We start from the raw sequence: 15,089 nt of genomic DNA on the forward strand, positions 1-15,089 counted from the left end.
CTGTCCTGTCACTTTCAAAGATTTGTGCACATATACTCCCAGGTCTCTCTGTTCCTTTAGAATTGTACCATTTAGTTTATATTGCCTCTCCTCATTCTTCCTGCCAAAATGTATCACTTCGCACTTCTCTGCGTTACATTTCATCAGCCATGCGTCTGCCCATCAGCCTGTCCATATCATCTCGAAGTCTATTACTATCCTCCAAGTTTTGTGTCATCTGCAAATTTTGAAATTGTGCCCTGTACACCCAAGTCCAAGTCATTAATATATATCAAAAAAGGCAGTGGTCCTAGTACCGACCCCTGGGGAACAACATTGTATACCTTCCTCTAGTCCGAAAAACAATCATTGACCACTACACTCTGTTTCCTGTCACTTAGTCAATTTTATATCTATGCTGCCACTGCCGCTTTTACTCCACGAGACCAATGGTTCCTTTGGTTTCTATCTCTCTCTGAAACAGTGATGATTCCTCTTTAAATACCAAACACTTGAAAACTTTAGCATGCCAAGTATAAATGTTATACAACTGTGAAAATGCACATGTGACATCCATCAGATTAGGCGGGATTTCATCTTGACATGATTAATAGATTACTTGATAAAGAAGGATTGGGTGAACTGTGTTTACTTTAGATGAGGGTAATTAAGAGAGGCCCGAGCGATATTTGTGAAAGGCCCAGCGATTATTTGCAAGCTCAGTGACACAAGACGTTAATGACCTGTAACCCAAAAGGGTCAAAGCGCAGGTTGTAACCACTGAGGCGAATGATCTGATCTTAATTGGAGGGCAAAGGTTAGAGTTAGGTAGATTTAGTCACATGACAAGGAGACGACATGTCACTGATTCCCACAGTTAAAGGTAGTGTATCATTTTGTTGGGGAAGAACTTTTGATTAGTTACTGCTTAGAGGTCAGAATGGTCTAAATTATTACTTTCAAAAGTTATATCCTATGTGGTTTGGTAAGGCTATGGATTCTGGCCATACTTCGGCCCAAGTGGCCATGTTTCATGTGCGCCTGATTTTCCCCTCTCTGGTCCAGGGGCACTGGGTAGGGTTGCCAACCCTCCAGGGTTGTCCTGGAGTCTCTAGGAATTAAAGATTAATCTCCTGGACACCGCTGTGAGCAACCCAGGAGAAAAATCATAGGGGCATCAAAAGTTCGTTTTCTTTGAACACTTTCATTTATTAATTATAAAAATATTGGAGATGTGAATAAAGACTGTTTGACTAGAGAGGGCAGTTGGAGGCAAGAGGTCATGTGATGAAACCTCCCAGAATATGTCCAACCAGAGTTGGCAACCCTAGCACTGAGGCTAATTGCCAGTGCATCCAGTTGCGACCCTGGCTGAGATTTTCTAACTCATCACGGACCAGAGATCAAACATGGGACCCTCCTGTTCTCTTTGACTCTATCACGCTGAGGAGTGCAGTTAATGGCCTGTATGGTTCAGTAGCAAACAGGACAGTGCAGTTAATGGTAGGTTTGGCTCAGTACTACAAGCCGGCTTAACAACTGAGCAATTAGTCTTTTGGGTATTTCTGAAAGGTCCAATCGCCTTCCCCAACTCTTGCTCACCATCTGCATCACTCCTCTTGGAACATTTCCCAGTGTTAAAGCTACGAGATGAGGGCAAGTTGGTTAAATTCTATTGTGGAGTCCTGTAACCTTATTCTTGATTCAGTGTATAGCAATGTGCTTTTCATTTGTGTTCTAATCCATGTTGCAATGGCATAGATCTCACCGAAACACATTCGCCAAGAATGTCTTCGAGATTTATCCGGAGCAATCTAGCGATCGTCCATCGAAGTTATGAACCCACGAGGAAATTTCCAGTGATTATTCTGTAACCTGCTCAGCTTCTCCTCCTACCTGGGCCCCTCCAAAAACATTTCTCACTTTGTCATGAAGACACTGCTCCTTTAAATGCAATCCCTCCTATACTATTAGACTTCAGGGACATGGGGTAATGATAGTATTACCGAGGTCATGCCACAGAGCCTCAGGCCCTTATCAATCAGTCTGACTCATTGGCAGCCACTGAAGCAAAATGGCCACATTCCTACAGGCTGCCCTTTGGGTATTCAGGTCAGAGCTCAAGCAGCAAATGGCTAGGGAATCTGTGGAAACATTTGGATGATTCACCTCAGTTTACCAGTATGAACAAAAATAAAAGTAGAGTAAAACCCCTTTTTCTTCCCATCTCTCCTGAAGTTGCTGCTCTCGCTGGGGTTCAATTACATGGGCAGTGGTCGCCCTCCAGTACTTTACCCAAGCGGCCATTGTTCATGTGTAATCTAGGCAAGTGAGTGCTGCTAGGCTATTTGACTATAGGGAGCCTCATCTATCCTATCTTCATCTAATGTCCACCCCAGCACACTTTCCAACGAGGCCACTGGGTGGCAATCAGCGGCAGGAAGCCGAGCTGATTTCCCCCTCGCCAACCCGGGATTGCGGAGGCCAAATACAGCACAATACTTGTCAGCTTGGTTGAGGTAAGGGAACACAACAATGAATCTGATGTGTGGCTTGGTACCACATCAGGGATTGAGACATCGGGGAAACTAAGTTGCCTGCAGCAGAAGTGACATCACTTTCACTTTCCTGCAAATGTGCCTGTGCTGAAAGCAAAGTCTGCAGCGTTGAATAAAATGAAGTCACCTTAAGCCCTCCTGCAACAAACATTCTGGGTTTTTATGAAAATCTGCAATTTGCTCAGAAAAAAAAAAGATTTAAGAAACAAAGAAAAAGTTTTTTGTTAAATTGCATAGTTTTTAAACGTTTCAGTTTGTAAATGCCAAATCAGGTCAGAAGGGCCCTAGATTTGATCTCTGGTCTATGCTCAGTTAGTGAATGACAAACTAATAGCACAGTGGTTGCTGGATTTGAGCTTCAGAGCCTTTGGGTTAAAGGTGGGGGACCAGCCGCTCTTCCAGCTTCTACAATCCACAAACCAATAATCGGGTTCTCACACACAAGAATAATTACTGGTTAGAGCCAACAGAGGGTTCCCAATGCCCGTGGAACCTGTAGCTCACAGCGTTGGAGTCTGGGTTGAAACCAAGAGCTTGTCCGTGTTGCATTGCGTGTTGCTACTGTCTGGTTTTTTTTCCAAGAATGGGGTCAGGCCACAGCAGCAGCGAATTCCCCCGGAGGGACTGCGGCTGAAGTCGGACCACTGGTGAAGGAGACAGTTGGGCTGGTGCGGGGGTCAATAGGGCAAATGACGGGAATCACCAGCACGGGAAGAAATTGCAAGCTCTCAGAACAGCTTTCCAAATGTGACCGCCAAACAGAGTCCAAGCTCCACAGGAAGTGCAGAAGCAAGTTGGTAAAATAAAACAGTTCATCAACCACAAGCTGAGATGGTAAGAAGTGATCCTGGTAGCCTCCCCTACAAGCTGCGTTTACTAGAATGTCAGTTAGATACTAATGTAGTTGACTGACTCCATATTTATTGAACTACCGCTGGAACAATTGGCCAGATGGGCACGGCCTGTTTTAGGACCACTACCCTTAAGCTCTGTGACCAGCGTGTTTCCCGTGTTCTGCTTAGCACATCTGCAAACTAACTAAGACATTCACCTGGAGATATAATTTCTCCCTCAACGATGGATAAGATTAATCAGGAGACCCTCCCAGCCTCAGGAGAAAGCAACAGAATCATAGAAAGTTATGGCACAAAAGGAGGCCATTCGGGCCATCATGTCCATGCCAGCTGAAACAGAGCTATCCAGCTTCATCCGACTTCCAGCACTTGGTCCATAGCCCTGTAGGTTACGGCACTTCAAGTGCAGATCAAAGTACTTTTCAAATAAGTTGAGGGTTTCTGCCTTTACCACCCTTTCAGACAGTGAGTTCCAGATCCCTACCACCCTCTGGGTGAAAAAATTTCTCCTCAGCTCCCCTCTAATCGTTCTACCAATTACTTTAAATCTATACACCCTGATGATCACTGACCCCTCTGCTAAGGGAAATAGATCCTTCTTATCCATTCTACCTGGGCCCCTCATCATTTTATACACCTCAATTAAATCACCCCTCAGCCTCCTCTGTTCCAATGAAAACAGCCCCAGCCCCTGCAATCCTTCCTCATAGCTAAAATTCTTCAGGCCTGGCAACATCCTCGTAAATCTCCTCTGTACCCTCTCTAGTGCAAGCACATGTTTCCTGTAATGTGGTGACCAGAACTATACGCAGTACTCAAGCTGTGGCTTAACTAGTTTTTTGAAATACAACTCTAGCATAACCTCCCTGCTGTTATATTCTATGCCTCAGCTAATAAAGGAAAGTATCCTGTATGACTTTTTAACCACCTTATCTACCTGTCCTGCTACCTTCAGGGATCTATGGATATGCACTCCAAGGTCCCTGTGTTCCTCTATACCTCGCAGAATCCTCCCATTTATTGTATAGTCCCTTGCCTTGTTTGCCCTTCCCAAATGCATTACCTGACACTGCTCCGGATTGAATTCCATTTGCCACTTTTCTGCCCATCTGACCAGTCCTTTGATATCTCACTGCAGTCTACAGCTTTCCTCCTCACTATCAACCACATGGCTAATTTTTATATCATCTGCAAACTTACATTTAGGTCTAAATCATTAATATATACCACAAAAAGCAAGGGACCTAGTACTGAACCCTACTGGAAACAGCTTTTCAGGCACAAAAACACCCCTCGACCATTAGCCTGTGCTTCCTGCCACTGAGCCAATTTTGGATCCAACTTGCCATTTTCCCAGGGATCCCATGGGCTTTTACTTTTCTGACCAGTCTGCCATGTGGGATCTCGTCAAAACCCTTGTTAAAATCCATGTAGATTACATCAAACTCTCTAACCTCATCGAGCCTCCTTGTTACCTCCTTAAAAAATTCAATCAAGTTAGTCATTCACAACCTTCTCTTAACAAATCTATGCTGACTATCCTTAATTAATCCATGCCTTTCTAAATGACAATTTATACAGTCTCAGAATTGTTTCCAATAATTTGCCCACCATTGAGGTAAGGCTGACTGGCCTGTAATTACTCAGTCTATCCTTTTCTCCCTTTTTAAACAGTACATTAGTAGTCTTCCAATCCTCCGGCACCAGACCTGTAGCTGGAGAAGATTTGAAAATGATGGTCAAAGCCTCCACTATTTCCTCCCTTGCTAATAGCCTGGGATACATTTCATCCAAGCCTGGCAATTTATCTACTTTCAAAGATGCTAATCCCCTTAATATTTCTTCCTTCACTATGTTTATCCCATCCAATATTTCACACTCCTCCTTAACTACAATGTTTGCATCATCCCCCTCTTTTGTGAAGACATTTGCAAAGTATTCATTAAGAAATGGCGATTCCTTTCTCCTCATCCACCAGTCCATGACACTGATACAAGATGCTTGTTATCTGATTGGCAATCACCTGCCTCCAATATCTCCCCCTCTCTATTCTTGACTTTCACTTTTATATTGATACTACATTGGTAATTATCTCTCTGAACTTTCCTCTCTTGTTCCTCTTAAGCTCTGGTCATAATTACCAACATGGTCTTCCTCCTCCTTGCATCATCACAGTGTTGAAATCGCAGCTTGGTGCATTGTCCACCCAAGGACCCCAAAACTGTGAAGGAAGAAGGGGTTCCAGTCTTCCCTTCCTCCTACCAGTTACAGGCTTATAAAACCCGAGCTTGGTGTCACCTAATCACCACTGCCTGATTTACTTCATCTTAGAATCAAAGAATTGTTACAGTACAGAAGGAGGCCATTTGGCCCATCAAGCTCCTGCCGACTCCTTCTAAGAGCAATCCAGTTAGTCCCATACCCACGTTCTTTCCCCATAGCCCTGTAAAAAATTTTTCTTCAAAAATATTTATTCAATTCCTTTTTGAAAGCCACGATTGAATCTGCATCCACCACCCTTTCAGGCAGCGCATTCCAGATCATAACTACTCGCTGCGTAAAAAAAGTTTTTCCTCACGTTGCCTTTGGTTCTTCTGCCAATCACCTTAAATCTTTGTCCTCTGGTTCTCGTACCATATGCCTATGGGAACAGTTTCTCTTTATTGACTTTATCTAAACCGGTCATGATTTTGAACACTTGATTCTCTCCTTCCTTTTTCTTCCTGCACTGTGGACCTTGGCCATTCTCTGGGGTTTCTCAATAACAAAAAAAAATAAATACCAACTAGAGGGGATGAAAATACCACAGGAATGAAGTTAGATTTAGTTTGTAAATCTCCCTGAAGGGATGGTGCAGCATTGTTCAGGGAAGGAGGGGGGTAAAGGGAAGAAAAATCGTTAGAATAAATAAATTGACTAAAAAATGCCTGCAGCTGAAAGGTATTTTTTCCACGAGTCTCCAGTATATGATGGCTCTTTGAAGGAAAACACTTTTTTTGTAATACTTCAGTGTCATCCAGGAAATGGAATGGCACGGCACTTTTGCTGATTCTCAGATCTCTGGCTGTTGTGTGTTTTTTCCTCTCACTGCATTTATTTTGCTGCCTCTCTGATTTCCCTTCGCCCTCGGGTCTAATGGCAGCTGTTTCCAGCCATTCTTTGCAAACAGATGCAGGGAGGAGGAAGAGCCTGCTGCTCCCAGTGATGCTGTGAGGAAACAAGAGTTTGATTGGGGTCAGCACAAAGTTGGTAGCCAACATGTAAACCTGTAGTCTTTCCTCCCACCCCATCTCGTGTCATCCTGTCTCCTTGCCTAACAAAGGAAGACCCAACAGTTGTTTATATTCCACATACAGCATTTTGAAAAGAGCAAGAGTTTAGCTAACTAAGCACCAACTAACAATGGACATTTTAAATTTTCTTCGTCGTACCTTTTCACTCATTCCTTCCCTCCCTTCTCAATACGACTAATTCATGCACCTCAGCAAGGATGTATTGGGCTTTGAGGAGGTGCAGCACAGATTCACCAGAATGATAGCAGGGCTTAGAAGGTTAAATTATGAGGACAGGTTGCATAAACTTGGCTTGTATTCCCTGGAGTACAGAAGATTGAGGGGGGTGATCTGATCAAGATGTTTAAAATGTTAAAATGATTCGATAGGGTAGACAGAGAAACTATTTCTTCGAATGGGTAAATCAAGAACAAAGGGATACAATCTTAAAATTAGGGCTAGGCCATTTAGGAGGGAAATCAGGAAGCACTTTTTCACACAAAGGGTACTAGAAGTCTGGAATTTTCTCCCCCAAAAGGCTGTAGATGCTGAGTCAATTGAAGCTTTCAAGACTGAGATCAATAGATTGTTAGATAAGGAACTAAGGCAGGTAAATGGAGTTGAGGTACAGATCAGCCATGATCTAATTGAATGGCACCACAGGCTCGAGGGGCTGAATGGCCTACTCCTGATCCTAATGATTTTTCACTGACTCGTTTATATTATATTGCACATAAATACAGTGGCTACAACAGGTCAGAGGCTGCGGCGAATGACTCACCTCCTGACTCCCCAAAGCCTTTCCACCATCTACAAAGCACAAGTCAGTACTGTGATGGAATACTCTCCACTTGCCTGGATGAATGCAGCTCCAACACTACTCAAGAAGCTCGACAGCATCCAGGACAAAGCAGCCTGCTTGATTGGAACCCCATCCACCACCTTAAACATTCACTCCCCTCGCCATCTGCGCGTACCATCTATAGGCTGCACTGCAGCAACTCACCAAGGCTTCTTCGCCAGCATCTCCCAAACGTGCGACCTCTACCACCTAAAAGGACAAGGACAGCAGGCGCAAGGGAACACCACCACCTGCACGTTCCCCTCCAAGTTACACACCACCCTGACTTGGAAATATATCGCCGTTCCTTCATTGTCGCTGGGTCAAAACCCTGGAACTCCCTACCCAACAGCACTGTGGGGGAACCTTCACCACGCATGCTGCAGTGGTTCAAGAAGACGGCTCACTACCACCTTCTCAAGGGCAATTAGGGTTGGGCAGTAAATGCTGGCCTTGCCAGCCACGCCCATATAGCCATGAATGAATTAAAAAAATTGTCCCAAGGGGTGACTCCTTGTTGAGTTTTTGGTTCCAGAGGTGCGGGCTGGGCTCCATTCCCTTTTACTTAAAAAATTCATTTATGGGATGTAGGCGTCGCTGGCAAGGCCAGCATTTATTGCCCATCCCTAATTGCCCTTGAGAAGGTGGTGGTGAGCCATCTTCTTGAACGTCACTTGGCCAAGTAGCTATTCTTTGTGCCGGAACTTAGTGGGAGTCCAGCTACTCAGTGTTACAGGAGCAGTAGGGTCACAGAACTGTCAGAATCTGAAGAGATGAAAGGGAGTTGTCAGAATTGGGATTAGGATGAGGCAGCAGTTGGCTTTTCCAGTAAGTGCCCGTGTTAATGAGAGAGTAGGAACATGAGTGATTCTTGGGTATTAACTCAGAAACTTACTGGAAAAGTCAACTGCTCCAGCACCTTTGCCTCTCCTGCTCTAGATTCGGTCAGCAAATGTTGCCCATCCCGGTCGAGGAAATGATTCAGGCAAACTCATACCGGCATTCACAACTGCCAAAAAGTTTGCCTCCAAAATTTAAAAGGGCCACATGTCCTCAACTACACCCTTGTACATGAAGTACTTTGAGATGTTGCGGAGCTGTGATAACGTGAGATATGGATGCAAGTCTTTCCTTCTACCACCACCGCTGAATTGGAGAAGATCCAACTGAGCACAGACCGAGGATTAAACCTGGAACATTCTGATCTAAATGGTTTAGTTTAGTACTAAAGAAGGACAGCAGTACCTTTGCCTACCAAGCCACCAAGTAGCTAAGAACAAAATTCAACTTCTCAACTCCTAAACAAGCAAAGCTGCTCATCTACTGAATGTGTGCTCTGTTACACACAGCTGTTAAAAAGGAAATCACCATACCTTGAGGTCAGGTTTAACAGTATGAAGATCTGCCTGAAAGGGTGGTGGAAGCAGATTCAATAGTAACTTTCAAAAGGGATAGATATATATATATATCGTTGAAATGGAAACATTTGCAGGACTATGGAGAGTGGGTGAGTGGGACTATTTGGATAGTTTGTTCAAAGAGCTGTCACAGGCATGATGGACAGAATGGCCACCTTCTGTGCTGTAAGATTCTAAGATTTGTTAATTTCACTTAGGGAGACATCAAGGTGGCTATTTTGGGAAATGGAAAAATGTCACAATAGGGCAGTGGAGGAGTGTTCTTCTGAGGTGCATTTTTGTCCAGGAAAGAGCAAACTTTACTCTGCACTTAAAATAGCCTATGACATTCATTATAAGACTCAGTTACAAAACTTCTGGCTGTACCTACTTCTGGTATGTATTATACTAAGTTGGTAGCACTCACGTCTGGGTCAGAAGGCTGTAGGTTCAAACTCCACACAGGATTTGAGTTTATAATCTGGGCTGGCATTCCAGTGCAGTTCTAATGGAGTTCTGCATTGGAGGTGAAACAGCAAACCAAGGCCCCATGTGCCTGCATTGATGGTTCAGGTGGATGTCAAAGATCCCATGGCACTTTTTGAAGAACAAAAGGGAGCTTACTTGGTGTCCTGTCCAACATTCTTCAACCAACAAAAAACACAGATTAACTAGACATTCATTTCATTGCTATTTGCGCAATCTTGAGTGCAATATGGCTACCTGATAGTGACAACGTTTCAAAAGTAATTGACTGTATGTGAAAAACTTTGAAGTCGCTTCTGATACACAAGATGCTGTAAAATACATTGTTTTTCCACCTCAAGATACCCCTCAATCCCAGCCCTGTCCCAAAAGCTCCAATTCTCACTAGCTTCCCTAATTTCACGGTACTGTAGTAGTGGAATTCTACCAAAGGTTGCCGGGAAAATAGCCAGAATGATCATCTAAGCAGCCTCGTCCTCTCTGTGATCCCAGTTTCTTCCTGCTCCCTACAGCACAGAGAAGTATTGAGTCTTCATTGCTGCCCGTTTGCGTTGCTCACTACCCGAGTGCTATAGCCGTCAGAGACAATCGAGGCTTTGACTACAGCAAAAGGAAATGGTGGGGGTTGGCAATTCAAACTGAACGTTACCATTCCTGGAAGTTTATCATAGCAGGCAGTCACTGGAGCACAAAGGTAGATTATTTTGAGCAGGAAACCTGGGTGGAAACTGAAAGAAAACAGTAGTTAGAAGGGATCAATTCATTTTAACTCCCACCCAAATACTTCTAATGTTCTGATTTATAAAAAATAAAGCAGTTTTAGGCTATAGCACAGAGTTCCAGTTGCCACATATACTCCAGACATTGATAGAGGTTTACACAAAGCCTACCGACTGAGAGATAGCTCTCTCTTTACCTAATGTACCCTGCTGTGGAGACAAGTTATTATACAATTTAGAGTTGAAGGTGTTACCAGGACCGACCGCGTTATCCCGTTAGATGGTAAATTGTGTAACCCCCCTTTCCCCAACATAGTACAATGCTGCTATTTTTTTTTTGTAGAGGTTTAAACACTTTCAGTTAGACACTGAAGCTTGGTCTCAGAGCTTAAACGCTTCCAAAATAACTTTAAAAAGAGCGCGGGGAACTCGCAGTGCCCTGGCCGGGATGGATACTGGCAAGTGGGCAGTTGGCGGAAATCAGGAATTTCTCTTGTCTGCCAAGTTTCTGATGTTTGTACCTCTTTAACCTAGCGGAGACTTAATGTTCCAATGCCTCAATATGTGGAAACATAAATATTAGGTCATTGTTCAAAAGTCGCAAAGAGCACAGGCGAGCTTTAATCTGTATCTGACAGCGTGCTGTACTTAATCTAGGAATGCTTGGGAGATTGTAGAGAGCACTTGACTCTATCGAACCCATGCTATCCCTGAGCTGGGAATGCTTAATGGGAAGGTGTCGGACCTTCATTATGCATCTAACATTGTACCGTACTTGAACTGGGAATGGTTAATGCTGAAACTTGCGGCCGGGGTGGGGGGGGGGGGATTTTCACTTTTACTTCCGAGCAGAAAATGGGCGCCCAAAGGATTGTCCGCTTGTTTTACGCCCCATTCCCGATTTTCATTTCCAGTCATTGAAAATCGGGATGGTGCGTTAAATAGGCAACCGATCCGCTGGTGCCCGTTTTCCACCCGGAGGTAAAAGTGAAAATTTACCCCATGGGTGGACAGGGTTCCATTCCCCGGTGCATCCTTTGCCTTCATAAGCAGAAAACTTCGTCAAATATACAAAAGTAACACCGAAACGTTAAAAGATTCCTTGCAACTTACATAAAATAAATCCATGCTGCATCAAAAACTTTTTTTGCAGCCCCACACTGGAAATATTTTCATAACAGTCACCCCAAACCTGGAGAGCAGGGCAGGCTATCACACTGGATAGTGGTTGAGAGTTACTAGATCCTTTGGATGAACCGGAGTTTGGGGTGGGTGGGTGGGGAGAGGAGGAGGAGAAGGAAGGGGGATACACTTAAATTATTGAGCTGGTGCTGGTAACATGCACAGTTAACCACCTCTCCAATTAAGTTTGTTAGAGGTACTTGTCAGACAGAACAGGAAGGCCCCAGGCTCGATTCCCAATCAATGGCAAGTCAGCCAATCTCAGCCGGCGTTGCCGAAAGGCAATAAAACAATTGGGCTAAGTGCCCTTGGGCTGGGAGGGAATTGTCAGACAATTTTCCCATTCCCAATTATGAGCCAATGAATACTGCTAGGAAGAGAGAGCGGGGGAAGGAGAGGATGGGACTCAGTAATCCCTCCTGGTCACAAAACAAATGACAACTTTGAAGAAACTCAATCCACAGTGTCACTAAGTCAAATCTTGTGTCAGGAATAATTTTCATTTTCCCCTTTATTCCTGAAATCATGGACTCCTACTTCCTCAGGAACCAGCTGGCTTCTATTACTTCATCCTTTGCTTGAGCCTAGATGGTGAGTATCGATTGGATGATCAATCTAGAGGGGGCATCACAGATAAACCCAACCCTGATCATTCAAAAGTGCCCAGGTGCAGGGTCCCTGGCCAATTTTTCCACTCCTTATCCTGAAGTACAATTCCAACTACTGCTTAGCTGACTCAACAGAGACTGGCACTCAAGGTCGGGGCCTTGTTGTATAGCTCAGCACCATTTGGTTTGTACTTCTCCATTGAGCTATCACATCACTGAATGTTTCGATTTGAATTCTGTTATGGGGAAGTCACTGTCAATATAAGTGTTGACTTGCATATAGAATTGCCAACTCTGGTTGGATAAATGTTAGGAGGTTTCATCACATGACCTCCCACTTCCAAATACCTTGCCCCACGCTCCCATCATTGGTCACCTGACATGCCCATCCTCACAGTACACCACCTTTACACACCAACTGGAAAGCAAACACATTCTTCATTGGCCAAGTGGATGATTCTTGACTGTCTAGCAGCCTTTTTATTCCATCTCCAATATTTTGCTCCCACATTGCTCATGGAAGTGTCCTGGAGACTCCAGAAGGCTTGGCTACCCTAGCTGGATGAGGTGCACCAGCACTAAATGTATGATTTTACATATGACAGCTCACTGAAAAGGAATTTGTGCTATGAAGAACACCTATGCTATAATGGGACATACGGTTAAAGGGAGAGTTGGTTCAAGCAGGTAACACATTTCCTTCCTCCATTCCAATGAAGGGCCATGGGTTTCAGGAACTCTTAATGAGCACTATCTTGGTCAGGGAGAATAGCTGGAACACCAGCATAATTTTCAATGCAACAATATCACACTGCATTTTATACCCAGTATTTTGTAAAATAAAGTTTGCTAAATATAAATACAGTACCCCTTTAAACTGACTGCTGTTTTGCAGGTCTGACCCAGAGCCTGGAGGCACTACTACATTTATTTCCATGCAGTTAGCCAAGTGCTTTTTGAGATGAGCACTGAGCAACTTTGCCAGTAAAAAAATGAATCACAATTGTTTGTTCAGATTTCTGCATTAGCTGCTTCTGGCTGTATAAGTCCTCGCTCATCTGTACAGAGTTCTGGTGACATACATGAAAGGGAAGGATTTTTTCCCACTATAGTTTTTCCCATTATGTGACTTTTCTTCTGATTTTTTGCCTGTGCTGAAGTGCTAGTTTCATGGGCACTAGCTGCCCTCTAGTACCTCACCCAAGCAGCCAGTCATTGTGTATGAGCCTAGTCAATGATTCCTTGTAGCCTGTTCAATCACAGAGGCATCGCAGCCAAACCCATTTCTGTCCTGACCCAGCACAGAGGCACAGGCCAGTATGAGTCACTGGATAGCAATCAGGTGTGGGAAGAATCGGTTGATTTTTGCCTTAGGTCAAAGGCACATGAATTATCAGCCTCACCACTATCTTGATGAGATCAGCTACCACAGCATGGACCAGGGTTAAGCCTGGGATCTTTCTGGTCTGTATCAGTTAGTTGTACATACTGAGTCTGTATTCCTAAAATATAACCAATCACATCCCTCAATCAGAAACCAAACAGGTTAGGGTTGCTAATTGTGTAGCTATTTTGAAATAGTGAAAGATATTTCTCTCACACACTCCCACCCAACATGTCTGTGACGACTATATGCACAGAATTAAACTCTTATCTTATTCTTGGATGCCAGCATTATACTAACTGTCCATTAAAATAGCACGAGGAAACTTCTGAATGACAGGGTGCCTGGGGATGACATCAATCCATTGCTTCCTCCTCCACTCAACCCCCTCACCAACTGATCAAAGCACTGCCATTAACTATCTAATCCCACCAGCAAAACATATTGAAAGATGGGCTGCTTTACCAGTTCTAATTCCTACCCTAAAAATGTGGAATCTGCTGCCTAATTTTCTCCCCTCCTCTCCAGACTCATCCAAGGGTATAACTCCACACTGGTAGCAACCATCCTCTAGTATTCTAAAAGGTGAGCATTTTTCACACGTGAGCCTAGATAGTGAGTGTCCTAATGCAGGAGTTACTGGATAATAAGAAGCTAGAACCCCAGCTGAAATTTTGTGTCTCTGGAATACTGAAACCAACTAAGGACAACAAGAGATCAGCTAACTCAGGGCAAATTGGAAAGTGAACCTAGGGCCTAAAAAATTATTCTTTTAAAAAAAATATTGAGGGGTAAAAAAAACTATATATTTTTTTTAAAGTTCCAGTTGGAGACGTAACCCAACCACTTCGTACATGCTGTATGAAGTACATGATTCGGTTTTTAAGAGGACCAATTGCCATTAAAACTGAACAAAGTGCACCCCCTAGAGGACATCCAAGGGAAGAACACAATTTAGGCAAAGTGCTTTTTATTATACATTTTCCCGTTGCTCCGTTTGACACTTCCCACTAGCTCCCTATAATCAGATTGACCATTTATTTGTTTTCCTTCCAGCTTGGGCCCCTCATCTGTCTCGTATTAATGGCATCTCAACTCCTGAAAATGTTGCCCGAGATCAACCAACAGGATGTGACAAAACACCCCTCCCAAAAAACCACAGCATAGCTCACCATCAGTGTAGTGAGACAGATTCAGCTCATAACTCTAAATTCTGAACACAAAATTTTACCCCTGACCTCTCATCTCTATTTTATTGGTAACACTTCTGGCTACAGCTTGTCTCATTCATTCTAAACTCTAAATGCACCGTCCTTTACGCTCTTCAATGTTGAAATCAAGACCCACCGCAGTCTCCGATTCCAATTCATTCTTTCCCTGGACCTCAAACTTTGCCCATCTTTATCTCTCTGTCTTCTCTTCAAGACTCGAGCTTGGCATTACCTACCCACTACTCCAATTAACCTGGCCTTTTCTGCTACTGTCTTCTAATACCATGTTATGAGTTCATGCTATCGATCTTAGAGACAATTAAAAAGCTTCCTACTCCTGATCACTATCGAGTGATCCCTTGCTGAACATAATGCCCATAAGAACTTTGGGTGAACACAAGGGCCTGCTTGACTGATACATCCTCCACCACACCTCAATAATCAAATACCTACCGACACTGTATAGGGTCACATGTGAAGAATAGATTCTTGGGTGAGGTTTGGCAAGCCACCAACAACTGTGGAACAGTAACCTGCATGAATTAGTCCCTTCAGAAGAGGCATGAAGAAAATCAGGAAAAAAATCTAAAACATTGAG

Source organism: Heptranchias perlo, chromosome 34, assembly GCF_035084215.1.
Source record: "Heptranchias perlo isolate sHepPer1 chromosome 34, sHepPer1.hap1, whole genome shotgun sequence".
Lineage (NCBI taxonomy): Eukaryota > Metazoa > Chordata > Chondrichthyes > Hexanchiformes > Hexanchidae > Heptranchias > Heptranchias perlo.